The sequence below is a fragment of the Alligator mississippiensis genome, chromosome 2, assembly GCF_030867095.1.
Source record: "Alligator mississippiensis isolate rAllMis1 chromosome 2, rAllMis1, whole genome shotgun sequence".
Lineage (NCBI taxonomy): Eukaryota > Metazoa > Chordata > Crocodylia > Alligatoridae > Alligator > Alligator mississippiensis.
Genome location: NC_081825.1, coordinates 193,466,287 through 193,492,993, shown reverse-complemented (window position 1 = coordinate 193,492,993; position 26,707 = coordinate 193,466,287). Strand labels below are relative to the sequence as shown.

General features: G+C 42.9%; 1 protein-coding gene and 1 long non-coding RNA gene across 11 annotated transcripts in view; one reads left to right on the top strand and one right to left on the bottom strand.

Moving 5' to 3' along the window:
• The window catches only part of SOX6 (SRY-box transcription factor 6), a 532,213-nt gene extending 526,687 nt beyond the window's left edge, over positions 1-5,526 (bottom strand). For 6 of the 10 annotated variants that reach the window (XM_059722642.1, XM_059722631.1, XM_059722638.1 and 3 more), the window contains exon 1: positions 4,745-5,023. The gene's annotated coding sequence lies outside the window, so the exon portion shown is untranslated. Of the gene's footprint in view, positions 1-720; positions 1,069-4,744; positions 5,024-5,074; positions 5,150-5,210 lie in introns of those variants that run through there. The other 4 variants (XM_059722635.1, XM_019477108.2, XM_059722632.1 and 1 more) reach the window with 3 other exon arrangements.
• Positions 430-5,142, top strand: LOC102572823 (uncharacterized). Its single transcript, XR_009460020.1, has 2 exons — positions 430-667; positions 1,068-5,142. It is a non-coding gene; the product is annotated as an uncharacterized LOC102572823 (long non-coding RNA).
• Positions 5,527-26,707: the final 21,181 nt, after the last annotated feature.

The window sequence follows — 26,707 nt, the reverse complement described above, 5'->3', positions numbered from 1 at the left end:
AAGGGGGGGGAACCTTAAAAAAAAACCAAAAACAACCTCCTCTTTGGCAGGCCGGTTTCTTTGGGAGGCTAAACCCACGCTCCCCCTTCGGAGCAGTGTCAGCAGAGCTCCCCCCCTGCCCTCAAAGATGGATTTAGGCTTTTTTTTTCCTTGCTCTCTCCCTCTCGTGTGAGTTTCTTAAGGATCGGGATCTCCCCCGGCACCATGTGTTCTTCTGCCGTGGGGGGGGGGGGGGAATCCTAAAATACAGCGCGGATCTGTCGCTGCGGTTTAAAATAGAGGATGAGAAAGTGTTGTGATTTCCAGGGACTGGGGTCCTTCAAGCTCAGAGCCTGGGAAACTCACACGGGAGGGGGGGGACGACGACAAGACTCAAACTACTTTCTCCTGGGGGGGTAGATAAAGAAAAAGGGGGCGAAAAAAGCAAGCCTCGTGGTAGCCAAGTACATAACCTGGAGGAGGGGGGAGATGAATTCAGAAAGCTAAACAACAGATCTACCTCCGGACGCTGCCGCTTGAGTCCATTGCAAGTCCCAACCCATTAAAGACAGCGCAAGGGGAAGCAGAGCGATCGCTCCGGCAAAGCTCCCGAAACCCAGCGACCCCCCATTCAATCCCCGCCGCCGCCACCGAGCCGGGCTGCACTACACACCACAGTAAACAACAGGTATACAACACGACAGGGCTTTTCTTTCTGTCTGCTTTTTTTTTCCTGGTTACCTCCTCGGGATCCAGTGTGGCACAAAGCACTGGCAGAGCCTCCTTTTTTTTTTTTTGCAAGGCGCTTCGGTAATTTTCATTAAAAAAAAAAGGGGGGGGAAGAGGGAAGGAGGTGGAGGGAGGGGGGGGAAGGAAGGGGAAAGAGAAACAAAACGGGGAGCGATTCAGCCAAAGAAAAAAAAAGAAGAAAAAAGAAAAAGAAATCAATGGGCTAAAGTCTGCTGGTGTTTCTCCGGGCCATGGATGTGCTGGATCCGGATCGTTAGGAGAAGTTTGCGGATGGGTTGCCGGGAGATTTGGTTACAATCAGGTTCATTATGATTTTTTTTTCCCCCTCCTGAAACAAGTGAAGGCGATGGTTACTGCTGTCAATCTTGGCAATCAATGTGAGCGGCCATGTCGTAAGTATTCAAAGCATTTCCCGTCGTGCAACATCAGAAAGTGAGTGGCCAGGGCATTGATCTAAGGAAGGCGAAGGGAGGCAGGGCTCCCCCTCCCAGGCAGCACAGGCAAGATGAGACAACGCGGAGAGGGAGAGGGAAGGAGGGAGGGAGGGAGGGAGGGCGGGGGAGCAACAACTGGAGAGAAAGTGAGCACAAAACAGAAAGTGAAATCACCCCCGGCTGCCAGCCGCATCACGGTGCAGCGATCCCCACTCTCACTGCCCGTACACAAGTGCAACCCTAAACCTCTCCGGCCTAATGACCACTGATTGCCCGGTGTGGTGAGGAAAGGTAATAGAAAGTTACCGGGGGGAGAAGGGGGGGCAGGACTGAAGAAGAAGAGAATAAACTAAAGGAGAAAAAGAGTCGTGTTACACCCGGACACCCCCCCCAAACCCACCCACCACCACCGCCCCCCACAGCAGCACTCTAACTGGGGGCGCTTGGGAAAGCCACGCACCGAAGTCGCTGAGGAGCAGCTCTGGCTGGACTGAAAAGCCGGCAGAGATCCTGACAGCCGGACTCGGAGGAGCCCGATCTTCCGGCTGAGCCAGAGGCAAAGTCTCCGCGACACGGGACGAGCCCAGCCCGGCTGCGGGGCAGGGGCGAGGGACGCGGGTGGGATGCTCCCGGGCCCGGGGCTGGGCAGAAAGCCCTGCTGAGCCCAAGCAGCTTCCAGGTGAAGCTCCGGGACCTGCTGCGATGCCGAGATGCGCATCCGCGGCACGAGCCGGGAGGGCGCGGAGCAGCGACCTGGGACCCGGCGCTGGCTTGCAAGTGTTAAGGACACAAGCAGGCAACTCTGGGGAGGCGGACGGGGCAGCTCGGAGGAGATGAGGAGCGCCAGGAAAGACGCAGGCATGTAGTTTGAAACTCCAAGAGGCGACCGTGAAAGAGGTGCCGGGGGCCTGGAGATGAGGTGGGCGAAGCGGGCTCCCCCTTTGGATGCGATTCACACCTAGGCTCCTCCAGCTACTGCGCCTGACAGTGCCGGGAGAGCGGGGCAAGAGGGAAAAAAGTTGGTGATTCGTCTTCGTGTGCTTGGGCAGCCCTTGCCCCTTTTCCAGCAGGCGCCTGGAACAATTAGGAACAAAGAAACTTTTTAAATTATTATTTTAAAAGAGCTTGAGAACTTCTAGAGGCCAGGAGGAGAGGAGGAAGCGTGGGCTCGCCTTCTCTCACTCCTCTTCAAGCCGAAATTCAGCCCAATCACACCTCCTTGGTCCAGAGGGACCTGATGAAAATGCCCAAGAGCGGGACAAAATGACACAGGCTTGCTTGGCCCCGGCTCTCTTTTCTTCCCTTAACTTTTGCAACACTCTACAAGATGCTCACGCTCCCTCGTCTTCCTGCTACCCGAAGTGGCTAGCAGGGTCGCCTTTCCCAAAGCAAGTCCTTCAGTTTATAAGCAGGGTCTCCTGCAAGAAGGGAACCTTTTTTTTCACTGCAATTTCTTTTGGACTCTGCCACCAAATGAAGGGCACAGCCAGCGTCGCTGTGTCAGCGGCGAGCGCCTTAAAACAAAACTTTTAATGTACCCAGCGGCTGGAAGCAATGCTTTCCAGTTAGCTGGCTAACTTACAGAAACTCAGTTTTTCAGGCACTCTTTCCATTCTGATCGGAGGGCTATAACATCTCAAATGAGCAGGAGGCTCGATTGCAATGATGAGTTTGCTGAGCGCAGGTGAATGTCAAGCCAAACTATTCACCTGGCTCTAGGTGCCTGGCGTTTGGATTTAACCAAACGAGATCGCTTTCCGTTTCAGGTCCTGGAGATGTCCTTTGCAAACTTCAATTAAAAGCATCCCTGTAATGCGGCCATAACACCTTTCCCCCAACAAATGAAACCGTCCCACAAATGAGGACTAGACCGAGAGTTGTTGGTTTTTTTGTCACGGTCAGTGTCACTGGCATAAGAAATTGGGATCTGTAAAGGAAAAAAATATACTGACCTAGGGACAATGTCCCTTTATTTGTTGCTCGAAGTTTTTCCTTTAAAAAATACAAACCCTAAAAAAAACCCCCATGATCTGCCAGCTCTTTTGATCAGGTGGGAACGTACAAACAATTACAAAACAAAGGGAAGAAGTGAGGAAGTTTGAAAGCCTGGTTAGTCCAAACGCGGAAGAGCATCTCTGCCCCACCGCAAAGAAGGAAAGCCAGTCGGGGCAGAAATGCACAGCACAGATGTGGCAGCAAATACATAACTTGGGCAAGAGAGCTTGTTGCTTCCTCTGTGGGATCAGTTCAGGTACAGGTGTAACGCGGGGGGAAGAGAGGGACCGTATTTGCCCGCGGAAAGAAGATGTACCGCATTTGTCTCCTGGCGCTGCGAGAAACGATTGCGTACAGGATTTGGCTCTTTGTTGGCACAGGGAATAAGCGGCAGGCGCTGTGAAGACACGCTCACACGTGCAGAGAGAGACACACACACGAGCTCCCTTGCTGTTAGTGGTAGCATATGTTTAGAGCTTATTTTCAGTGGCTCGGCTCGCCTCTCAGCGAGGCTGGCCACAGCAGCGCAGCCAGATGTTGCACAGAAATGCTGGACTTGGAGGGCTCCGGGTCCTGGCAGAGGGCAGGAGCTGGAGGCTGCCAGCCAGGCTGGAGCACTTACCTGTTCCCAGCTGTCACCGCATTTCGTGCTGCGCTACTCAGCAAACACATGTATAGGGGGAAAGAAGGGGGAAAAAAAGCAGTGCCCAACAGGGCAGGCACCCTGTGCCCCAGAGAGGGGATGAGCCAGTCTAGGACTCCTGCGGAGTTGGTGGAAGCGCCTCTGAAGTTTGCATAAAAAGACACTAGGTTAAAAAAAGTCACTCCCCGACCTCAAAAGTCCCCGCTCCCTTATTCCTGCCGGACAGCGATCAGGCACCTTGTAAATCCCCGCGGGTGACACTTTCCGACAATGCAGATGTTAGGGGCTTGGAACATTTTGGAAAAATGTTCAGAGAAACTTTTTTTTCCCCCTAAACCAAAGGAACAACAACGTGTGAGAGGAGGCTAAAGGAAAAGGAGCGACAGCCCTGTCATCCGATAGGGGGGGAAAAAAAGTTTGGTTAAGACTGAGACAACAACCAAAAAAAGATCCCTGCGCGTTTCAGTCCGGGCAAAGCCAGCAGATGATGTGAGGTCCTCAGCAGCGGCACCCTTGGGCGCTCCCCCGCAGCCTGCGGGGAGGTTTTACCTGTTAGATCGCCCGGTTCAAACACAGCAAACTCTGAATGCCTTTTGCCAACACCAGGAACTGTCCTTTTTAGCGGAAGCAGAGAAGAAGAACATCTGACTGTCAGTGGCAATTGGGCATCCTCCTGATAGAGAAGCCAAAATATATAACTATATATCTATAGATAGGTATATAGATATATAAAGCCGCAGGAATAACCACCCCCACGTCCCCCAAAATGGCAAACCACAGAAACTTTTTTTTTTCCCCCAAGAAAATAAAAGCAAGTTGGACATGGAGCCCCTTCCTGTCTCGGAAAGTTCATTTCCAAGGTCCCCTCTAAAGTGCAAACACTCGGCTAAGGTAGTGAGTGGCTGGAATTTGCATGCTGATAAGAGAAGGCTGCTGTACTTACAGTGACAGAGGGCAGGCTGCGGAAGAAAAGCTGTTTGTGTTAGCCTGAGAGTCACCCAGGGCTGCAATGAGAGGAGCAGAGAGGAGTGGGAGTGCCAAGCTGGATACACCTTCACCGCATCTCATCACATCTGCCAGCCTCTCTCTCCCTCTCTCTTTCATTTCCACATTCCCTTTGTTCCTGCAAAAAAAAAAAAAATCTACACGTCACATCAGAGTCCCCAGATGCAGTCTACACCAAAGGAGAAAAAAAAATGAATAATTCAATCAAACTGTGCATAGTCTCTGAGGCACTAAATCTATTGCACTTAAAGAAACGGAGGGTAATTACCGCCGCGGAATTAGAAGCAGGCCGGAGAGATCCAAACTGCACGGGCAAATAAAGTTTCATTTATTGAATCCTTTTGACATCTCCAGTGTCAACTAAAAAAAGAAAAGAAAAGGGGGGGGGGGGATTTGCAACTCACTCCGCACGCGGTGAAGGCGCTGCTGGTGGCACCGGGGAGCCCAGACAACGCCGGGGACAGCGAGCATCTCCCCGCCACCCCCCGCGGGACTCCTGGGGGCCCTGCTGCCGGCTGGGACGAGCCGGGCGGGGAGGCTGCAAGCCGCTGGGACTTGACTTTCTGCGCGGAGTTGCTGGAGGATCTGGAGGGTGGGGGGGTGCAAGTGAGGTGCCAGGGCTGCTTTGCGGGAAAGGAGGAGGTTTCCCCCCATCACCTCCCCGCCTCGCTTGGGGGGCACGTGTCGGGGGGTTGCTTTGCAAGCGGGCCCCCCCCGCAGGGCCAGGCCAGGCCCGGGGGCAGCAGCAGAGCTGCCCAGCGCCCCGAGGCTGCCTCCCCGGCGCGAGCGGGCCCGGGCCAGGCCGTGAACGGGCCTCACGCGCCACCTGGCGGCCGGCGCGGGGAAGGGAGGGAGCAGCGCCCGGCGGGCGCCGCTCCTGGGGGCGCCCCCAGCCCCTCAGCCCCGCTGGCCCCTGTGCGGCCCGCACTGCCCCGCCGGCGGGGGCCGGGGCTGCTTTTCACACGCACCCTGGAGGGGCTTGGAGAGGCGAAGCCGTGCGGCAGGGGGGGGTCTCGCTGCCCGGCCCCGGGATGAGCAACAGGCGTGTGCCCAGCTGGCTGGTCCTGCCCCCCGGCGGGGCTGCGGGAAGCCCTCGGCTGCAGCCGACAGGTGGGTGCGGGCGGCTCTGCCTCTCGGCGGGGCTGCGAGCGAGCCCGGCCGGGAAAGCGAGAGCTCCCGCCTCACCCGCGAGGGCGAGAGCCGGGCGCGGCGCGAAACTCCGGCGAGAGCTGCGAGCTGAAGGCTGTCCCTCCTGCAGCCCCCGGGGGTCCTGGCACTTGGCCACCGGCTGAGGAAGAAAAGGGAAGTGTCAGATCTGGGCGGCAGGTTAGTCCACGACCCTGTGGGGCCTTGGCACTCCGTGATGGCACAGGTGGATGGGTAGGTGCTCCCTCCACTCACTGCTCCGGGGCTGCAGGAGCTTGCAGGCCTGTGTCAGGGTCAAGTTCTTCCAGGGAGACCCTAGCCGGAGTGAAAGACTGCACTTCAGCCAGGCTGTACATTTTAGTGTGTGTGTGGGGGGGTATTATTATTATTAGTATTAGCATTATTATTATAAGCAGGTTGCAAATATTTAATGAAAGTAGCAGAGCAGACCACAAGGGAAGGGAGGTGGATAAAAAAGGCACAGGGATGATGTAGTAAAGTATGTACAAACAATCTAGCATCTTTTATGGCTAGCAAGAGGGCCTCCTTCCCTCCTTAAAACCAATTTGCCAGCACCAACATTTTCTGCTGCAACTTCTTGACACCAAATTAAGCCCAAAGTAGGTCGCTAGGGTGTAATCTCTGGATAAGTGTTGACGTTTCCTAGATGGTTTACTACACCTGCAACATTAGCTAGAAACTGCTTAGCATTATTCCACAGGTTAAGACTGAAATGGGAGACGATCTCAATCTATTTGAACATTAAATTATTTGTAATTTTTCTTATTGCTCAGCATCAAGTGTAGTTCCACAGCCTGCAATCCTGGCAGGACAGAACATGTGAAATGACTTTGTGGAAATCTGCCTTAATGCTTTGGTGTTTGACATCTTCTCTCTGTCACTGACCAAAAGTCACGTGCCTGAGAATTGTGTGTATGAAATGCAAAGCACATTGTTTATTATAAATGCAAATTGTTATGCCAGCAAAAATTTTATTTTTTTTTCAATCTATGCAACCTATCCTTATAAAGAACTACAAAACCAGGCATCTTGCTATTGATCCTACAATTTTTACTCAAGCAAACCACTGATTTGAACGTGAGTGTTACTGGAATAGAATGCATAGTCATACCCTACAAAAACCAAGTGAGTTCCAAAAAGACCCTGTTTTAATAAAACAGCAAAATTGCAGCAAAGATGTTGGTTCAACACAGAAAAAAATCATTTAAGTTAGAAGACAACTTTTTCACATTTAAACAAGGCACTTATAGTGGATATTTTTAAATCCTGTTTATGATTCTGTCACTGTGAACTGGATCCTGCAGACACTTTGGCAAGTAACTTTATAACTGCACATGTGTTCCAGTGAAGCAAAGCACCTGCATGTACAGGTAAGTGCAGGATATGCATCTATGACTATGGAAATAAAACTGAATGGGCTTTGTTCACTCCACAAATAGAGCAATACTACATGTGACAGTTTCTTTGAAAATATAAATTTTTTTTGACTGCCAGTTTACATTTTTCCTTGGTTTGGGTTGGATCATATCTGGTTTTGTCTTAATTCTGCTACATATTATCAAAATATTCACATAAAAATAAGACCTCGGTTACAAAAAAAAGCTCACGAAAGTATGTCTTTTCATCAGCAGTTTTACAAAGTAATGGAAGTTTAGTTCTAACCAGAGTCTTAAGTAAATAAATGTTAACAGTGTTCACTGGCATTATCATAGTTGAAATTGTAGTTTATAAATTTTTGAGAGCATCAGCATCATGATATGGTTGTCATAGAAACTGCAACAATATGTCATTTCAATTAATTTTACATGCAGTGATGATAAGGTCTATGCTTATAACTGTTCTATAAAACAAATTCTAAAAGTAAATGCATACGAGTAAGGAGTAAGAACTATACATACAAAACAGCACTTTTCAAATTACTACTTGGTTAAAGAAAACCAAGAGAGGTATAACATTGTTAAAATCATAACTCAATTTACAGTTGAGAACCAGCAGCTAAACTGATTTGATTTTAAAGATATGAAAAGAAAAAGGTGAAAAAGATTTAAATTCTTAAGGAAAAAATATCAAAGCTCAATGAACCAAATCTGGTCACATTTAAAAATTCAGGATTCCAGTTTAAGGAATGCAAAAATATTTAAAAATAATTTTTAAATCACAAATGATTTTTCTGGGCGTAGAAGGGGTGAAAAGTCAAACACTGCAAATCTAGGACCACAATACAATTTTAAAACATTTATATGGTTAGAAATAGAACATGAATGGATTTATTTTTCATGTATAATGCAGCTACTGTGTGTTATGAATGCTACCTTAAGTAAATCATTGCCAGACACACTCACTTGACATTAATGACTTGATTATTAGAACAGAAAAGCGTACTAAAATAAAGACAATGTTCTTTAAAAATAGTAATTGCACTGTGGACAAAAGATGTATCTCTTTACTTATCTGTCCTTTGCTATGTTGGGGGTCAACATTCTTGGCTAAGATCGTGGGATTTCTTTTATGTGCTTCATAAAAACATACAATTCAATAATTTACATGAAGGAAAATACTGAACAAATCTTAATGGGAAAAATATATTGAATTTCTGATTTTACATACTTTAAAGGTGATTAGGAAATATATTAAATGGCATAATTTTCTTAATAAATTTAATGAGTTGCCACACAGCCTGCAATGTAGACCTGAAATTATTTCAGACTGCAAGTTGTCTGCAAGTAAATAAAAACTAAAAATATTTTTTTTTTTTAAATCAGCCTAAAGGAGGTATCTTCAGTAGAAAAGGGAGAAACATCCAGAGCTATTCTTCTTGATAGGATTAAGGAGTGCTACAAAAGAAGCATTTAAATCTCTAGATTTCCCTGACAATTAACAATGAAAAGCAGATGTTTACAAAGCTATTTTATATGCTGGTTTGTAAAATGCTAAAAGATGGTTTGTGGATGGTAAGAAGGAAGAGCTGGATAACTGCTTGTCTGGTGTATATTTAAAAGCATTTTCATTGGCTCAGTTATTGTTAATAATGAAAGAAACACTTTGTGCTGTATGACTGTGACTATAGAAAACTGCCATCATAAAGTCCTCAACAAACTCTTAAGATGTAATTTACAAAGATAATAATAATACAGAATTATTTCACTTCTCTGAATGCTAGACATTTGCATACCAGGACTGTGTACAATATACTCATAACGCACATTCATAACAACAAGGACTTCTTAACACTGCAACTAAAGCACGAGATCTGTGCATTAAACAATCTATAGCTCCAAGTTTTCCTTTGGTGTGAAACTGTTTCTACAACCCAGGTGCTAGCTGCCTGCACAAAAGAAGCCCATATTCTTTTCTACACCTTCACTTTGTATGATAATACACGGAGTACTGCAAAGCTGCAACAGTAGAGGTTACCCAGTAGCATTTACAAATATGTCAAATTAACAGGAATTTGAGAGGAAGGACTGAAACAGAAGATCTGGGTTCCAGTCCTACTTTTGGTGCAAACTTACAGAGAGATTTTAAGCAAGTTACTTTGGCCAAAACGTTCAGACACGCATATTTCAAACCCAATTTAGATGAATTCATTAAGATTAGTGTGCTTAGATCGGGTACATGCACAAATATATACACATATAGGCATCGATTTGTGAACAGTTAGGCCCTAAACCTTTTGGGTTCTCAGTCTTCCTGTCCATTTAATGGAGATTATCTTATTTAGCTATCTCAGGGAGATGCTGGGACTCTTAATTCCTAAGGGACTCCTTAAATAATCAGTCCATCTATGTTTACATGTAATAAGGACTTCTATTAAGGGTCCCAATCCTGAAAAGTCTCAGGTATATGCTTAACTTTACACATTTTAAGTAGTCTTGTTTAGTCTAATAGGATTACTCACTGGGCCCATCTACATGAGACTTTTACTATGCAGCAGACTAATATGCTGTGCAGTAAAGCATCAGCATCAACATGTGTGCAGCAATCAGGGAAACACTAATTTACTGCACTGCTGGGTAGTCCCATCACATACAAGTGGTATCTGGCAGCGTAGTAAATTACTGCGCTTAAATTACCATGTAGACAGTGACACTGGGATTAGTTTATTCTGGCTCAATTTGAGCCAGAGTATATTCAGTCACATTAACTGCACGTGTAGATATGCCTACTGTGCATAAAGTTCAGCAGGGTATAGGTCTTCGTAGGATCAGGGCTAAATTAGTGGGACCACTCCTGTGCATAATGTTTCTTACACTAATAACTTTTGCAGGTTCAAGTCCCAGTTTTGTAAAGCCTTTTTAAACCTTTCAATAGAGAAATATACATAAGAGTAAATATTATTAAACATTTTCTGGTACAAGTAGGACAATGTATTTACTTGATATTCACTTGCAAAGAGATCTACTGACTTCTAAAAATAATTCCCAAAATTTAATCCCGGTCATAAAAAGACCTTCATATATGACCTGGGTGAGACATCTGCATAAATTCTTAGGTTTTCACCTCAGATGCTGAATAAATTCTAAGTTCTCTTAATGCTTATGTTGTTTCTTCTATTTATCCTGTTTCAAATGGGTGTATTCCAGCAAATTACAGAAATATTCACTTCATATTACCTGGTTAGATTTCATTTGCTCAATGGACTCTTGAACAACTGTGCATTCCTATCTATAGTCTAATTTTCCTGGAATAAAAATGATCCTGTCTACTGAACAATATACACAGTAGATCAGGCCCTAATCCTGAAGTGCTAGTCCTAATCCAAGTCCACCACACTTATCTTTACCAAAACAGAGACTGTTCTCAATTGTTAGACTAAGCATGCATGTAAATATTTGCAGACTTGCAACTGTCTGCACTAATGCTGCATCCTGAAACCACATAGGGAAATGATAGATGCAACATACCTTACAAGCATCACCCAGTCAAAACCCCCAGTACACAGGCACATGGAGGGTACTGCCAAAGAGCTAGGAACCATGCCAAGCAAGGTGTGTTGACTCCTGGATGGCTCCTCAAATTCTGGCATGAGCAGCAGTGGAATTATTTTACTCCTGATAAAGGAAGAACCCACCAAAATTACACAAAATAAGGCAGGATTTACTTCTGTCTCAATAAATGCTTGCTGGTTTGTTTGTTTGTTTTTCAATGTAATAACATTTTAATATAGGATGCATGTTTCAAAGGCTTGGTTCTAGAATATTTTGGTATTTTCATTTTCTCTTGACATTCCCTTCAATTAACTATTTAATATATGTAAGAGGAATTTGTGACTAAAGTGGATGTTTATGTTAAAAAATAAAGGCAAAATAAGAGACCTTTGCATTCCAGAGCAGCAGCATCTATGTTGGTGGTTTTTAGAAATAAAAAGCAAAATATCGAGCAAAATTAAAACATTCTTGACTCAACATTGCTTTTTGCACCTGTCATCCTAAGTTAAGAAAGATAAATCTTCCTTTCCTTTGTCATGATAGTTTTCCACTTTAAGGTTGTAAGGTTGTAACCTAAAAGTGGGTTGTAAAGCCGTAGGATCATAGTTGGTCGTGTCCCATCCCCCTCACCCCCCCCCACCCTGAATTCACTTTGTTTTCATTTTGTTTTTCTCCAGTTCCTCTAGCTTTACTGTTACAAAGAAAATCTATTCAATGTTTAAATATATTAAACATACAAAACTAGGAAGAGATGGAATTTAAGATTTTCAGTGGTGATATACAAATTATAAGAGATTATCAATTTATTTTGAGTGTAGATATCTACCGTGATCATAGCCAATAAACTTTTTAAAAAATTCTGACTAACTGAAGGAAGGATTCTGAAATATGGAATAAAAAAGAAAGAGTTGTTTCAAGGGCTATAGAATGAAAAAAGTGGGATGGAGATGGTTAGGTTTTAGTAGGTTTAGGTAAAGTACAAAAAACAGTCTCTTTCATGTTTCTGGGGTTTTGGTTGTAGCTGTGTTGGTCTAAGGACGTTGGCAGACAAGGTTCTTTGGGTAAATGTGATATATCTTTTATTAAACCAACTAAATAGTTGGAAAAATTGTTCTTTGCAAGCTCAAAAAGAACAATTTTCCCAACTATTTAGTTGTCTAATAAAAGATTTCACATTTACCCGAAGAACCTTGTCTCTACTATTGAACATTTCACCTACTCATTTTCTAATGGTGGATTTCAAACTTTTCAAAGCTCCTGTATGAAGAACTTGCTTCTTTTTGCAAAAAGAAATTAATAGAAGATATGAATCCTTTGATTTAAAGAGAAGCTTTATTTTGTGGAGAATATTAAGGGATTCAACTGTTGATATTTTCACATTAATATACATTATTTATCTCCACAGGGTGGTGAAAAAGAGAAAATTGCAAAGACTTGCTGGGTGGCAGGAAGTGGGATTCACTATAATCAACAGCAGCGGGGGACTATTTGAGGTTGTGTTGCAAGATACATTCAAGATTTTAGCAGAAAGAAAATAATTGCATTTAATATTGTGCTAGTGGGAAATGGGTTATGTACAATCTTTTCCAGCTTCCAGTCTTATATTCACATTTAGGCTCTTCCCCTAAGATGTATAGGCATTACGTTTTCAGTTTCCTTAAGGAGAGGATGTCCTATTACTAGCGAATGAGGACTAAGCTTACATAAACGTACTCACTGGATAAAATAAACAGTTATATGTGCACCAACCAGTCTATTACCAAAACATAATTATATTTCTGGCACCAATTTACTTTGTGTGTAAAGTTCATAAATTGTGTGTTTTCTCAGATGTTTGTTAAAATTATTTTTTGGGGAGGACCTATCATTCATTCCTGTCATAGGCAAAATTTCCTTCCACTGGATGGGAATGTTACTTGTGTAAAAACTCTTTTTCACCAAGCAGGTAAATGAAATCACTGAGGTTTGTTAACAGGAAATCAAGCTGAAGGTGAAACAATGCTTACTTCATTATAGAGATGATTATATAAGTGGATCATAAATGAGTTAATTCGTGTAATAGTGGTACATTTGTCTGTCCTCACCTCTAGTTTGTTTGTGCGTTAGTTTCACTCCACGTCACTTGAGGGTCAAAGGAGCAGATCCTCAGCTGGTATAAAGTGCCCCACCAGAGTCAGCTAACAATAACAATTTACACTGCACAAAGATCTGCCCCAATAACATTAGATGGTTTGTATGGCATTATAGGCAGGCACTACATTTTATTGCATGATTAAGTTTTTAATCGTGTGATACATAACATGCCACACATTATTGTGATACAATAGTATTATGTATCACATAATAACATGCCACATGTTGTACCATTTTATTATGCCATACGGTGGCAAGCCAGCCACACAGAATGTGGAACATCTTTGTGGCTAGTTTGTATGGCACTCTAATTTGAATGGATGGCACATTAAAGCACTCCTGTGTAGACTGATCCCTGGCTTCATGGCAGAGCTTTGAATCGGCTGGCATGGGGGGAGCCAATGGGTTCACCCTGCACTGGCAAATTGAAAGCCTCGTTGTGTACCTGGGCATCCAGGACTGGTCCCCAGTGCTAGGCTGCCTGGCTCAGCTTTAAAGGTTCCAGGCATGCAGTGAGATCTGAGGAATTTTACCCTGCATCCCAGAAATCATGACTCCTGCCATGCTAAACATTCAAGATCTGGAATGGCAGGTTGCACCATTTTTTGGGATCCTGGGTAAAACTCCACAGATCTCACTGCATGTTTAAATTTATGTCTGTCAGAAGCCTAAAGAACCTTCAGTACAGTACACCTTGATGCATTGTATACATCATGTTAAAAGAAGAAATTTTAAAACATTTTAAAAACAAGTATGTGCAGACAAGGTTATTTGGGTAGATGTGATATTTTTTATTAGACCAACTAAATAGTTGGAAAAAATGTTCTTTGCAAGTTTTTGGGCACAAACACCCTTTTTCAGGCATAAGGAGACTTTCCTTATGCCTGAAGAAGGGTGTTTGTGCCCTAAAGCTTGCAAAGAACAATTTTTCTGCCTATGTCCTTAGACCAACATGGCTACAACCAACAATCCCTAAAGCATGTGTATGTGCGTTATAGGGTTCTGTACTATAGTTGGTTGCAGGTTGATTAGGGCTGGAGATCTAGGATTTTATTACATCCAACTGTAGCCCTTTAGCTGATATATTTAGTCTGAAAATTGTTTTTCACTTGTAAATGTCATGTTTGTTTCTCAGAAATACTAAGTCTCACACTGAGAATTTGCATTGTCTTCCCACAATTTACACTCCCTCTGAAAACACTGACACAATAATTGAGGATACGGCACTGGAGTCCTTGAGAGCCTTGGAAGGGTCACACTGGTAGAAAAAAACAGAAATAAAAAACTTATCCAGTATAGAAACCAAAGAAAGAAACAAAGGCTTGGAAGCCACCTTACTCAGCAGAAACCTCTATAGAGAATAATAGGCAAGGAGGGGTCATTCCAGGTAGGCATAGTTGAGAGTAAAAAACAAAAAAAATCAGAGAGTATCTAAAATCCTGCTTTCTAACCCTTTATGTTTATTTTGGACCGATACAATGAGATTAGCAATAGCTACAGAGGACATGTAGTATCCAAGCACTACATACTTTATCATCATCATTTGTAACATACCATCATTGTGCATGGTATTTTCCAAGCAAATAAAATAGCATGGGTCTTGCTGCCCTGGTGCTATCAGCTTTAGCAAAACAGAAATAAAGGACAAAGCTCAGAGTGAGAAGAGATGAGAACTAAGGTGATAATTTGCAAGACTGCTGATGTAAGAGGAGAGGGTTTTTTTGAAAAATAGAAAAAGCAGCACTTGAAAGCTGCTGTGACAAATCCAACAAACTTTGAATATACCCTGATTTTAAGAGCTAAGGGTGCTTTGTCTATGGCTTGTCAAGTATTAAGCAAGAGGTTTGAAGCAGAAAAGGATACAAAGAATAAAACAGACCTCTCAGTGGAAAACTGAACCTGAAAGAAAAGGAGTCAGAATCCTCAATTAAAGAATAAAAAAACCCTATACTTATAAAGGAAAATAAAGTCTCCTAATACTGCCTTTTACCTTTGCTTTGTAAAAGAATAAAATGAAACTCTATGTGATAACTATAGTACCACTATTTGGACATCTTATTTCAATAGTTGTAATGAGGGGAGAGGAGCTGGGGTAGTGCAGATGCTAAGGTACACAGTTGACAGCCTAGAGGTTGCAAGGAAAGCGGCGTCGGGTTACAGTGAATAATAAACTGAATACGAGTCAATAGTGTGTCCTTGTTGCTAAGAAAGCTAACAGCATACTGGGCTGCATTAGGAGGAGTGTTGCCAGCAGTTCAAGGAAAGTAATTATTCCCCTCTGTTCTGCACTGGTGAGGCACACCTTGAGTACTGTGTCCAGTTTTGAGCCCCCCACACCAGAGAAAGGATGTGGACAATTCGGAGAGCATTCAGTGGAAGGCAATGAAAATGTTTTGGGGGCTGGGGCACATGACTTATGAGGAGAAGCTGATGGAACTGGGCTTATTTGGTCTGCAGAAGAAAAGACTGAGGAGGGATTTGATAGCAGCCTTTAACTATCTCAAGAGTGGTTACAAAGAGGATCATAGAATCATAGAAAATTACAGTTGGGAGGGACTTCAGGAAGTCATCTAGTTCAACCCCCTGCTCCAAGCAGGACCATCCCCAGCTAGATCATTCCAGCCAGCACTTTGTCAAGCTGGGCCTTAAAAGCTTCCAAGGATGGAAATTCCACCACCTCTCTAGGTAACTTGTTCCAGTACTTCACCACCCTCCTGAGAAAGATTTCCTAATATCCAACTTAAACCTCCTTTGCTGCAACATGAGACCATTACTCCTTGGTCTATCATTGGCCACCACTGAAAATAATCTAGCTCCATCCTCTTTCGAACCCCTCTTCAGGTAGTTGAAGGCTGCTATTAAATCCTTCCTCAGTCTTCTTTTCTGCAGACTAAATAAACCCAGTTCCCTCAGCCTCTCTTCATAAGTCATGTGCCCCAGCCCCCAAACCATTTTTGTTGCCCACCGCTGGATGCTTTCCAACTTGTCCACATCCTGTCTCTAGTGTGTGTGTGTGGATTGGGGTGGGGGAAGAAACTGGACACAGTACTCAAAATGTGGCCTTACCAGTGCAGAATAGAAGGGAATCTTTACTTCCCTTGATCTGCTGGCAACATTTGTACTCATTCAGCCCAATATGCTGTTAGCATTCTTGGCAACAGTATCACACAGATGACTTATATCCATCTTATTATTCAATGCAACTCCGAAGGTCCTTTCTGCATAGTTGCTGCTTAAGCAGTCATTCCCCAGGCTATAGTGGTACATGGGATTCTTCTGTCCTAAGTGCAGGGCTTTGCACTTACCTTTGTTAAACCTCATAAGATTTCTTTTGGCCCAATCCTCCAATCTGCTTAGCTCACTCTGAATCCTAGTCCTACCCTCCAGTGTATCTACTACACCCCGCAGTGAATAGTGCTAGACTGTTCTCAGTGGTGGCAGATGACAGAACAAGGAGCAATGATCTCAAGTTGCAGCAAGGGAAGTTTAGGTTGCATATTAAGAAAAACTCTCTCACTAGGAGGGTGGTCAATCACTGGAATGGGTTGCCTAGAGTAATAGTGGAATCTCCACCCTTGGAGGTTTTTAAGGCCCAGCTTGACAAAGCCCTGGCTGGGATGATCTACTTGGGGATGGTCCTGCTTTGAGCAGGGGTTTGGACTAGGTTACCTCCTGAGGTCCCTTCCAGCCCTAATTTTCTATGATTCTAAGTTTGAGGCCATAGCAAAAGCAGTCATGGCATGACCCTGTCATAGATTCCAAGTGAATCTAGAAATTTTGCTAAATACCTTGTCACTGGGACATGAAAAGGGAAATGAATGTGTTTGTGGGGGGTTGGTATTTAGATACTCTCATATTCCAATACATTTGAACAAGAGACCTACATAGCCATAAACCATTGAAGTTAGGGTTGGCAAGTTAGTCCCTGAAAGAGGAGATCCAGAAAGTGAAGAGAAGGCAATAAGTTGTCTACAAGTAACATGACTGGGTCAAAAGTCAAAGCTGTTGAGACAGTCCAGATGTACCATGGTCTTTTGATTACTTTATGTAGATAGTAGACGGAATCTTGGCTCAAGATATCCGCTCACTATCTGTGTGAAGATAAAACATTATCAAAGATTTGGGGAAAAACTTAGAAGAAACTATTAGAGAGTTAAACAGATCACTTCGTCTCATTTGTCAGCCAAAGCCGGAACAAAGAGGCCGGAGGGTTGCATATGCAAGAATAACATTCAAGGGGCCAATATGGTGGAATCAGGGGCCAAAGAGTTTACAGGGGTTGGTAGGAGTCCAAAGGTGAAGTTGGGAAGGGACCAAGAGCAAATTAGTAGCCATACCACCTACAAATTGTCTTTAGGGCCAAGGGATTGCTAAATTATGACTGCTAAAAATAGACTTGTTAGTGGAGTGGTGTTACTTGATAGCCTCCTAAGCAGGAGACCTAAACAAATGTGTTTAGGTCTCCTTATCTAAAAATCACAAAAGCAAATTTAATTGATTAAATCTACCGGTAACTTGAAAAGATAATGCCTTTAAATAAAGAATACTACTATGGCACTTCCCTTGGTAAGCTACACTTAACTCATGGACAACTCTACATTAACTGGTCAGCAAGAGAAGGCCAAAGAGTGATGGGGAAGGATGGGTTCTTCCCTCCCCTGTCTCTTGAATGTAGCCCAGTGACTAATATGTGACGGAATATCCCTTAGGATAATATAATTCCCTCTAACATATCTTGAAGGCAAACTCCAAGGGGCATTCCTCCCCTTTCCATCAACCTGTTGGTTCTTGCAAAAGTAGTGACCCCCTAGTAAGATTTAGGTTCTGTTTGGAAGACTTCTATCTGCCTCTCATAGGTCTATTTTAACTCATGGCCCTGGGGTATTGGCAAGATGCACTTATTTTGGCTCAGAGCAAGAGAATGAGAAGGCTTTTAAAGCTAAAGGTGATGGCCTCTGACAAGCCTCTTAAGGGAAGTGGGGTGAAGGATCTCTGGCTAAAGGTGTCATGGTGGCAGGACTACAGTTAATTTGAATTACACTCACATCACCAGCACTACCTTAACTTTGCCCTACTGGAGCAAAAGACTAAAACTGCACTTGGGGGGAAGAAAATAACCAGAACACTATACTAATCAGGCACCAAGATATGCAAGTTAAATAGTTATAATGCTACAGTGCGAATTGGCCTGTCTACAGAGAAGCAGCTCCACTACATTTTCCATGTATATACCAAACCACTAGACTGAAAAACAACTGTCAATGTATACCTATGAAAATCAATTTAAAATTATAGCAGATGCAAACTGTTTTTTTCAGGAATTAGAAGTTCAAATGCACAAGTATTGTATTGTAGGTTGCCACCCCTGATCTAGTTCATCTGCCTGCCACAGAGCAGGACCTTATATACCTAAAATATATCAAATGTACAAAATATATGCCCCATTTGCTTCATTTCTTGAAGTGAAAAACAGTAATACATTACCTTGGGTTTTGAAAAAAAGAAAAATCAGGGTTTTTTTCAACAAAAATATTAACATTTTAAAGCTCAATTACTTATTTAATGTTATTGTAAAAATGATGGAGCAATGCAATATTATAGCTGCATAAAGTGCAATTACTTCTCTCTATCTAAACACGAGGACCTGAATGGTAAAATGTAAATCCAGCTCAAAAATAACTTCTGCACATATGTCAGCTAACTAAGAATCTCAAGGGCAATTTTTGATCCAGATCATTTGCCTGACAGTTCAACACTCACATGCCATTTGTGTAACGCCTACGCAATAACCTCATTTACTATTGTCTTTATTATACTAGGGAGTAGTGATACCAAACCACTTGCAGGCCCTCTTGGGGCAAGCACAACACAAACAAGCACTAGGGACAGACCAAACCCTGAAGAACTTACATTCCAAACCAATGAAAATGAAAATACAAAAAAGGAAGCAGTACCCAAGCAAAAGACTGAAAATTGGGGCTCAGAAAGTAGAAGCGACTTGCCCAAACTCACATAAGATGATGATGGTAGAGCCAGGATTTGACCCCCTCAAATTCTAGCACAGTGCTTTAAGGACAAAATCAGCCTTTCTTCCCAATCCAGCTGTTCTTTTTCATTTGCATTTCCCCAGACTCCGGGCCAAAAGAATTCAATCACACACAATTCACTATGAAATAAACAGGCCCTTTGCACAAAGTTTATACACAACTTTTACACATTTCTGTATTACAATCCAATCCTGAGAGGGGCTAAGCAGGCAACTCCAAGGCAGCGCTTCTGAAGATTAGGAACTTAACTTGTCTTTAATTGCTAATAGCAAATTTCTTTGCTCAGTGGCTCATGGAAGTGTGTTGGCAAGGCCAAATTTTCACCCACCAAGGGCAAATTGAGTCAGGCTATAATTTGCATATTGCTCTGGAAATCTTGTGAAAATGGAAATCATATAAGTGTGACCAGGGGAATGACTTGCCTGTTATGATTAAACCTTTTCCCCTGCTTGTTCCTTTGATTATTTCACCCATCCACACACCCAGGAATATTAAAAATATATAATTTTATGGCATTTTTCCTGAGCAAGTGTGTGAATGTGGCAAATTATAACAAGCATATGAATACATACACACACTTAATTCACATCCATAATTATAATCTATAATTGATATACATCACGCATGGAGAAACTGAAATTTTGGGAAGGAAAGGAAAATCCTTCCTGGGCAGACTACGCTCATTATCCTTTGGTGACCTATTCATGCAGAATAGAAATGCATGCAGTTGTGTGGCTTACTATGACAAACTTGAAAATCTTCTGAAGCAGCAGATTTGTGACACAGTCAATTTGTATAAATTAAACATTTGTCATTTACTTGTAAAGTTCATCAACAAGTTGTTAAATAGTTAATATAATTGATCATCTTATAAATAACAGTCCTGCAGAATTTGTACCATACAAACATTTCTGAGTAAATTAGATAATTGAAGAATTAACTACACTAACATAAGGCGGGCACAAAATGGAGAAGTAGAGTATGTTCCTTCCTCATCAAATTCTGCCAGAGTCCATCAGTTGTACTCTGTGTAAAATATTTTTTTATGCAGTTTCTTTAAAGCAGTTCCCCTAAAACAGACGCTGCCATGTCTGTGATTGTGAAACCAGAACTGACCATCAGGGTGGCTGGTAATTCCTAGGTTCCCAGAAAAGGTCAGAAAGCTCATGAGAGTAAGGGAATTAAAGCCCACCAAAAGCTCCATCCAAGCTTTCAAATAGCCTTCCACAGCCTTTAAACAAAGCCTTGCTCCCTGTGTACATGCTTCTGTCTGATCTATATACTACACCCTCTGTTTTGAGTCCATAACTAAACACTCTTTAGAACAGAGATTCCCAAATTGCTACAGCAAATTACAAATAATATATTAACAAAGAAATTAAGAGGCAAGGCATTTTTTTTAAACTCTACACATATTACCCAGGCCATTGACACTCTGACAAAACTAAATAGTATATGGAAGTTATCTAGAGGCTTGGTGAACAAGTCCAGAACAAAATTATAACTGAAGATAAGATTTTATGTTAGATTTAAGTTCTCCCTGCAATTTTGCATCTATTTTTGCAACCACATCTACCTGTCATGTTTTGCCCAAATTTATCATGAAATGACATAAAAGGATTAACTCCTCTCCCCAGTTTGTCCCATATAGATTTTCCACTGCATACAGGCTTCAGCCAGGACAGTGACTTGAAGTAGTTCAAAACAAGTATTATCTAGAAATCCTTAGACATATTCCAAAAGGAACATAAAGAATGCCCTCCATTGTTCATCAATTTCATCTTTAGGACAAAGTTTGACCTATTTTCACCATTGCTCTATATCACCATGATTTATCTAACTGATATTCTTTTCTTTGTTTTTTTAACAGTATTCAAAAATAGGCTAGATGTCTCACAAAATACCCAGATAAAACTGTGGTCCCTGTACCAAAATGTTCAGTATTTGTATGACACCCCTTACAGTAGGATAAAATTGCCCAAATTGTTTCGAATGAAAGTTTGTTCAGATAGCAATACACTTAAATGTAATTCTTTCAGCTAATCTTAGTGATGGTATTTTCATTCCCAACAAATTCAGGTTGCTGAAAGATATTATCTCCTGTTTCCCTAATAGCATACGTTTGGGGAAATTTCCCCTTCTAACAAACATTGTTTAGGACCCCCAGGCACAGAAATGTCACAAATGCTTTTAAAGTTACCATAATGTATGGGTGCCTTACAAATTATAATTAAATAGCCTTTGAAGCACCTTGCAAGGTATGTAAATATTACCCTTATTTTACCCATGAGAAAGCTGAGGCAGAGAGGAACTTACAAGATTTGTCCAGGTTCACAAAGGATGTCTCTAGTAGAGTTGGAAGGAACACACTGATTTTATAATCCCCTAGGCTACAGTTTAATCACTGGACCATCCCATGTCTTACTGCTCTGAGAACACCATTTTGTCACAGTAGCCCCAACCAAACCTATAGGGATTTTTTTTCCTCTTGTTCTTTTTTTGTCTGACTGCTGATTTTTCATTCTAGAGTACAGAGACCATGTTTAAAAGAATCTATATCTTTTCCTCCCATAATTCAGTAGTTCCAAATAAAAAACCTTTCAGATGTTTACAACTTGCTTTGTTCACACATGTTGTACACACTTACCAATATAAATAATCCCTGGGTCTACCAAAAAATCAGTGGTCAATTTAAAGAGCCTGTGGTTTGATGCAAATAACCAACAAAGTCTCAGTGAATGCAAGCTAAATACCAGTAGAAGAAGATGAATGACTGTAATGAGGGCATTAAAACTAACATTCATTGTTAATGAAACTCAGTATCACCAACCTAGTGTTTGCACTATACCCATAACAACAGGGTAGGGATGACTACATTCCTTTACCATCACTACCAACGGAAGTTGGCCACAATACACAGTGTTTAATGGACTCAAATACACTTAAGGAGCTAAATTTGGCACTCTTCTTATGTCCATGCAACTTCATTACAGCAGAACATGTCCCTCTCCAGCCAAAACTTCTGCTGATTTCAATGAGAGATGCCAAATTTAGCTCAAAGTTTACTGACAACTCTTTAAAAAAGAACAGGCTCTCCCAGGCTGTATGGCAGCCAGTCTGCAGCTAATCGGCTGTTGTGATTACATTATATACTCATAAATAAAGCAGCTCTCTTGCTTTGTTCAAGCAGTATTCAGGATTATTTTACACACAGAAGCAGTACTGCTTTAATTATAGTATCTTAGCAAAGATGGTGTCATCTCCATAGAGTGGATGCAACCAGAGTCAACCCAAGCAGTTTCTGGACCCCAGCACAAACCAGACATTGTGGTGGCTAGGCTGTTAATTGCAGCCACCACCATTTTTATGCCCCCTCAAAATTGGTGACTGGGCCTGTGTCCCACTCACCCACCCCAGTAGTTATGCTTCTAGATGCAGTTGTTATATATGGGCTTAGTTCGTCTGTCTGTGTCCATAACACTCTTTAAGGGTGCCGGGAGCCTGGTGCAGCAGGGAGGGCAGAGGAAGGGGCCAGACGAGGAAAAGCGGGAGCAGGGCTCCCAGCTACTGTGAGGTTACCATGAGAAGTCCATAATGCTCTGTTAGAGTGCCAGAAGCCCAGCGTGGTGGGAAGGGCAGAGGGAAGGGCCAACTGAGGAAAAGCAGGAGCCAGGCTCCCAGCTATTGTGAGGCTACTGTGAGAAGACAATTACTCGGCTACTGTGAGCATTGGCATTATTTGAAATTCATTTGTCATTCTTGACAGTCAGTTCACTAGTATCAGTATAAAACTTGTCATTGTTTTCAGCAGTACCTAAGTACAAGTATGATGCTCTTCCAGTACATAGGGAAGTAATCACTGACTCTGGAGATGGCTGAAGAGACCAGTCCAAAAATCTGCATGTTTGACTGCAGATGTGACAAATAGTTTCAGGAAGAAGAAAAGGATCCTGATGATATCAGGTCACTGCTTTCTCTTTGTCTTTTTCATTTATCTGACTCCAAAGTGAGGCAACTTTGCTCAGAATGGTCAATGTCTTACATATCATGGTGCTATTGGAGATGAGTCAGTGTTTGAGTCTCCCAGAGACTGATGTTAACATTGTATTTCTTCAGAATAGCCTTCAAGGTGTTTTTTAATCTATTTTTTTGTGCACCTCAAGAGTGGTGACCACTGGTAAGTTGGGAGTATAGGACCGGTTTTGGGAGCTGGTTGTCAGGCATCCTTATGACATGTCCTATCCAACAGAGCTGGTGCCGTATAAATATGACTTCAATGCTGGTGGTGTTTGCTTGAGCCAGAACACTGGCATTAGTTCTATTGTCCTTCCGATTGACATGGAGGATTTTTTGAAAACATCACTGATGGTAATGATCCAGAGCGTCTTCATGCGTTTCCAATGTCATCCAAGTTTCAAACCCATACAACAGGGTAGGGATGACAACAGCCTGGCAGATGAGAAGTTTCATTTGGGTCCTGACACCATGGTCATTGAAGATATGACTTCAGAGGTATCCAAAGGCAGCGCTAGCAGATTTTATCCAGTGTTGAACATTGCCATCTATGCTTACCTTTTGGGAAGCAGTTGGCCACCCAGGTAGAGAAAGTGCTCAACATCTCTAAGGATTGCCCTCTATTTGTAATATGTGGAGAAGCAGCTAGTTAATTTGGGGTGGATTGATAAAACATCTTGGTTTTTGTAAAGCTGACAGTGAGTCCAAGCATTTCATGCGTTTCACAGAAGCAATCGAGAGAGACCTGGAGCTCTTCAACTGAGTGGACATACATAAGACAATCATCAGTATATTGACGATCAAGAGGTATTAGTTATCATGGATTTGGAACATAACCAGTCGATGTTAAAGAGAGTCTCATTCACGCAGTACTGGATGTTGACTCCAAATGGAAGCCTATAAGCAATGCGAGGCAGAATAACTGTGATACAGATGGAAAAGAGTATTGGTGCAAACACATCCTTGCTTCACTCCAGTTCCAATAGGAAAAGGGGTCTGTTTCTGAGCCATTGTTTAGGGTGGTTTCTGTCATATCATAGTCAAGAAGTCTGATAATGGTAAAAAAAAATTGGCAGGAGTCTAAATCTTATCAGGATCTTCCATAGGGCCTCTTTATTGATTGAACCAAAGGTCTTGGGTCCATAAAGGCCAGGTAAAGATCTGTGTTGCTCACAGCACTTCTGCAGCTGTCTACTAGGGCTGTGTGAATCTTTGGTCACTGATTCAATTCGGAGGAGATTTGGACCAACTCAGCAGTCAAATCTATGAATCCAAATCAAATCGGGAGACCCACTAATCTCTCTGAATCAAATCGGAAGCCTCTGATTCGATTCAGAGAGATTCAACGATTTGGACATAGACACAGCTTTATATGTTTTTTCTACATACCTCAAGGTACCAGGCAGCTCGTGAACACTAAGATGCTGGGATGGATGGAGCATCCCACAGGAGTGCAGGGAGGTCCCCAGCAAGCTCAGCAGTGGACCTGGAAGTGGACCAGAAGCGCTTCCGGTCCACTTTCGGGTCTGCTATGGAGCATACAAGGGACCCCCCTCCAGCTTGGTGACTGCCTCCTGGGTCTGGGGGGACACATGGGGTCCCCCCATGGCTGATCACTGAACCGGAGGGTTGGGGGGGGGGGGGTGTGCTCAGCAGCAGACCTGGAGGTGGACCGGAAGTACTTCCAGTCCACTGCTGAACACACGGGGAGCCCCCAGTGCTCCTGTGGGACACTGCATCTGTCCCACCATCTCAGCATTCGTGAGGCACACCTGGTACATCAAGGTATGTAGAAAAAACATACAAAGCTGTGTCTATGGCTGAATTGCTGATTCTCCGAATCAGAATCGAATCTTCAGATTTAGATTTGGCCAAATTGAATCAAGATAGTGATCTAAATCAGTGAATCAAATCACTGTCCCTGAACCCAGCCGAATCCAAATCAAATATGGCCTGCTTCACACACCCCTACTGTCTAGCAATAAAGATCATACCCATTGTACCTCTGAGTGGTCTGAAATCCAAGTGGGACTTTGGTAGAATTTCCTCAGCAAGAAAAGTGAATCTACTAAGAAGAATGCAGGCAAAGCTCTTCCCAGCTATGGACAAGAGTACAATACCACAATAATCACTGCAATCTAATCTATCTTCTTTCTTGAATATAGTAATGATTCTGGCAACAATCTGTTCGTGTTTCCAGATTTCCATGATAACAATGTGTAGCTGGTAAGAGAAGTTGTTTGTTTTTTTTACCTTGTTTATAAATGTCAGCTGGTATTCCACCAGGACCACGCCCTTTGTTCTTCTTCATGTGCTTAATGGCATTTAAGGCTTCTTAATGAGTTGGTGGATCTGTAAGGTAGTCCTTAATGGGGTATTGTGGAATAGCTTTGATGATATTGTCTTCAACATTAGAATCTTGGTTCAGGAGTTCTTGAAAGTGTCCCTTCTACCATATGTTGATGGTGGAGCTGTCTTTCAAGAGTGTTGTTCTGTCCTTGGACCTCAGAGGGACAGCTCCTTGTGCACTTGGATCCATAGATAGCTTTGGCTACACTGAAGAAACTGCATGTCATGGCTCTCAGCACCTTATGAATCTCTTGCTTTGTCTCCCACCACTTGTTTTTTCATTCTTGAATTTTCCTCTGAGTCTTGGTTTAATGTGGCAGTAGGTGTCGTGCTTCTGTTTGGAGTTGATGTTATTCTGTTAAGCTTTGAAGAAACTCTTTTTTTCTGTCAATGAGAGCTTGAACTTCCCTATTATTTTCACCCAACCACTCTTGATGCTTTTTGGTGGAGAAGCTTAGAGATTCTTTGTACACCTCATGGATGCCTTTCTTGAGGCTCTCCTAGTGATCAGTAGTGTCAAGATCACCAAGGAGGTTGGAGAGTTTCTTACTGAGGCACTGCTGGAGCCGATCACTGTTAGCAAGGTCTTTCAAGTACTCAATATTGAATCTCTTCCTTGATTCCTTCATTTGTTTACATTATTTTGGGGTGATAGGAATGGCTGTGATGGAACGATCAAATGAATGATCCATCTAGCAGTTGTCTGTACTGGTCATGGCTCTGGTGATAAGGGTGTTGCAATGGCTCCAAGCATACACTGACATAGACAATTAGGTACCAGTGTTTTGATAGGGGTTGCACCCATGCTGTCTTCCATTTGTTGGTTTGGTGGAATAATGCATTTGCAATGATGGGATCATGTTTTGAACACTTGCCCAGAAGAATTCCATATGTATCCACTTTCCCCATGTCTTCCTGTCCAAGTGTTCCTTTCCATGTCTCAGAGTCCCTGCCAACTCTAGTGCTGAAATAAATCACCAACAATAATTTTTTGTCTTCTTTGGGGCCAGATGACTGGACTTGGTTGAGGTTGGAATATAATTCTTCTTTTGCTTTATCATCTGTATCAAGGGTCAGTGTGCATGCTATCTACTTGTCAGTTGCAAGCAAAGGGCCATGAGATGTTCATTAATACCAACTGGATATTCTAGTATTTGAATAACGATCTTGGACTTTATAGCAAAACCAACTCCATGGATGCGTCTATTTTGGCTTTTCCAAAAAATGGTGTAGCCACCACCACCATGCTCTGTGAGCCACCTT